Source organism: Pipistrellus kuhlii, unplaced genomic scaffold (assembly GCF_014108245.1).
Source record: "Pipistrellus kuhlii isolate mPipKuh1 unplaced genomic scaffold, mPipKuh1.p scaffold_m20_p_3, whole genome shotgun sequence".
Classification (NCBI taxonomy): Eukaryota; Metazoa; Chordata; class Mammalia; order Chiroptera; family Vespertilionidae; genus Pipistrellus; species Pipistrellus kuhlii.
This window is the reverse complement of record NW_023425529.1, coordinates 67005742-67009247: the sequence shown is the minus strand read 5'-3', so window position 1 is coordinate 67009247 and position 3506 is coordinate 67005742. Positions and strand designations below refer to the sequence as shown.

The 3506-nt window shown below is 41.8% G+C and overlaps 1 non-coding gene across 1 annotated transcript; it reads right to left on the bottom strand.

Annotated features, from left to right (window-relative positions):
• Window positions 1-1101: 1101 nt before the first annotated feature.
• Window positions 1102-1240, bottom strand: LOC118731064. The gene has a single exon (XR_004991763.1). It is a non-coding gene; the product is annotated as a small nucleolar RNA SNORA43 (small nucleolar RNA).
• Between the last annotated feature and the right edge of the window lie 2266 nt (window positions 1241-3506).

Below are 3506 nucleotides of genomic sequence, written 5' to 3'. Positions count from 1 at the left end.
AGCCAATAAGGAGGGAATATGCTAATTGACTGTCATGTCCTCAAAGATGGCAGTGCCCACAGCCACAAGATGGTGGCACCCAGAACCCTCAGCCCCACGGGGGTGGCAGGCATGCGGCAAGGCCAGGCCTGCCCCCAGGTGGGGCCAACGACTCCACATGCCTGCCTCCGGAGTCCCCCAGTCTCCTCAGACCCCAGCCACCCAGGGCCAGCCTGAGGTGCAGGAAAGTCTTAGATAGGAGCTGCCTGGCCACCCAGGCCCACCTTAAGGCTCAGGTAACCAGGGCTGGCTGAGGCTTGTGCTGCCAGCAGTGGCAGCAGCAGAGATGTGATGGGGGCATCATCTTCCCCTGATTGCCAGGTCATCTCCTGCCCCTGAGGGGTCCTGGACTGTGAAAGGTGTTAGGCCAGGCTGAGGGACACCCCCCTCTAGTGCATGAATTTTCATGCACCAGGCCTCTAGTTTATATACATATGCAAAATGATTCTTGCATCACATGGCATTGTGAAGATGAAAAAGTGAATGTTAAATCATTCATAACATATTATATAAATTCAGGTAATGAAATTTTCATTGTACCAATAACTCAGTCTCCTAGTCAGATGTCCTGATTTTCTTAATTAGGTCTCATTGATTAAAAGTACCGTATTTTTCGGACCATAAGACGCTCCGGACCATAAGAAGCACCAGTTTTTAGAGAAGGGAAATGAAGAAAAAAAGATTCTGAAACAAATAGTGTCCTAAAATATTTTATGTGCATTAAAACCCAACATCACAGTCATAAACACATGTAATCAACCCTGTAAAGTAAACAGCAGCATTTAGAACCATTTTAGAGCCGGGCAAGCACACAGAGAACACACAGAGCCGGGCAAGTAAAAAAACTTTTTTTTTTTAAGTATATGTGTAGGCTATATTTGGACCATAAGACACAGGGACTTTTTCCCCCCACTTCTGGGGGAAAAAAAGTGCGTCTTATGGTCCGAAAAATACGGTAATACAAATCATATAAAACTAGCTTTAAAAAAAACACAGAGCAATGTTGTTGTTGTTTTTATTGTTTTGTTTTTTTGTTTGTTTTGTTTTGTTTCCCCCCCGCTGGCATGTCAGGCTACAAACCATTCCCAGCGCCCACTGCTTGGGGCGCTGAGCATAGAAATAGCCCCTTCCTCTGCTCCCTGGCCTCCGTCACAGGTGCAGCATGGCAGCCGGGCTGTGGTGCCGGCAGGTCCTGCACCCGCAGGGCACAGAGCAATGTTTTATAAGAATGCCATGGTGCATGGGATATAAAGAACAGCATAGGGAATATAGTTAATATTGTAATATTGAATTAATTATGTCTAGTGTCAGACAGGCATTAGACTTATGAAGGTGATCATTTCATAAGGTAAATAATTGTATAGACACTATGTTGTGCCTTTGAGGCTAACATAATATTGTATATCAATTGTTATTTAAAAATAAACATAAAAAAAGAAAGAACATGATATCTTAAAACAACAATAACAACAAAAACTAGAGCAGGAAAGCAGCAGAGCCCTGTGAGGGACTAAACCAGAAATTGAAGGTCCCTGAGGCTCTTTCTACCTGTCTCTTATTTATTTTTATTTTTTTTAGTTCTGTCTACCTTATTCTTCTCCAATACTAACCTAGACCCAGGCAAAAGGGACCTCTGCCCTTGGCTTAGAGTTTTAGAGGTTTCTATTCTTGCCCTTCCTTGGCTGTGCCCACTCCCATGAGGCAGTCAATGAGTTTAAAGGGATATGATCCCATGTGTGCACAGCCTCCCCCAGTATGTCTGGGGGCAGGGAGTACATGGGAACTCTCTGAACTATCTGCTCAATATTGCTATAAACAAAACACTCTCTAACAAATAAAGTCCATTTTATAAAAGAAGCTGTGCTCTTCCCGATTCCACATAGTCCCTTCTAGAACATGGACTGAGTATTCGAGGCCCCAGAATTGTCCTCCTCTCCCCCTACATCCTCCCCCCACCAAGGGCCTGAGTTTATATCTGCAACCTGCACCAGACTCTTTCTGGGCCTGTCTTCCTGAGGACAGACTGGTCTGCAGATATGGCCCTCTAGCCCCAAGGCAGGGTGCAGGTGGATGGTGCTTGAATGAGCTCCCGGGGTGTCCCTGTGCATGTAATGAGTGGCCCTTTGTGACACTGATAAAAGAGGAGAGTCTGCAGACCATCTTTCTCCTGCAAGTCAGTTTCCATTGTGGAATTCTGAAGAGCCTCAGAATTTTAAATTGTTAAACCTCACCTCCCAGATTGTTATGAATTAATTATATTTGCCCAGATAGAAAGATAGAAGATATATTGTGTAATAGTTTGTTTTCTTAATTTGTGCCTTTTCAATATTTAAACGCATGATATGGGGGTTACCATCTGTACTCTTGCTTCTGGTCCCATTAATATTGGGGGTAATTCAATTCTTTCCCAAAGGTAGGTTGTATCCCCAGCTCCAGCCTTTCAGCTCTAATTCTGAAGGAGTCTGGGAGAGAGTCTGATTGGCTCAGCTTAGGTTGGGGAGGGAGGGAGGGCTGCAACCCCTGGTCTAAACATTTGACTACTTTTGAAATGGGCCTTTTCATGGAAATAAGTCTGTTAGGGGAGGGAGATGTTCTTGCAGTAGACTGGGAAGTTCCCAGAGAAATTTGGCTAGGGAGATTCCCCCTTGAGTACCTAACTTCATAGCTAAAACCAATGCAAATTGTATTCCTCTTATTTCAATAGGGCCAAGTAGTGAAAAATCAATATATTCCTATTAGAAAACAGATTATACCATACTTTTAAAAGTCTTTTTTCGTGCTCGAAGGACTGTAAAAGTCTTTTTTCGCAGTTGGCTCTAATGGAAGCAATTAATATGATCTATATTATAGGACATTTCTGTTAAAGACACATTAAAGTTTTATTGAAATGATATTCAATCCTCATCCTTGTGTGTTTTTAAAAAGTGATCAGTATGCTAATACAAGTCTAATACTTCTTTCCTTATTAGAAAATCAAGCTAACATGTTTTTAAAAACATTCCATTGACTTATTCTTCTCTATCTCCTTTGTTATTAAAAAAAAAAAATGTGGCAAATCTAATAAGGTACACCATGTTTCATTAAAAAACACTTGCCAAGCCTTCTAGCTGTAACAGAATGAATACAGTTCATAACTGGGATCTCTAACAGTCCTATTTGAAAAAAATACAAAGGACTGGAAACTAGTATTTGCTTTGGATACAAGAAAAGCATGTAGAATAACAGCGTTTCAGCAAGATCATCTCCACGGGACAGTATGAAATATGGAAGAAACGAGAAAGTATACTTTCTAACCTTTTCTGAAGGAAAAGGAAAAACTCATCAAAAGGAGAAAATAACACAGGCATACATTGTTACTGTTTCCATATGTGCTTCTTCACCTCAAATAACCTAATGTTACTGTTTACACTTAAACTGAAAGGTCCATCCATTCTGCCCAAGTCTGAAGCTTAACCTCTTATGCAGAC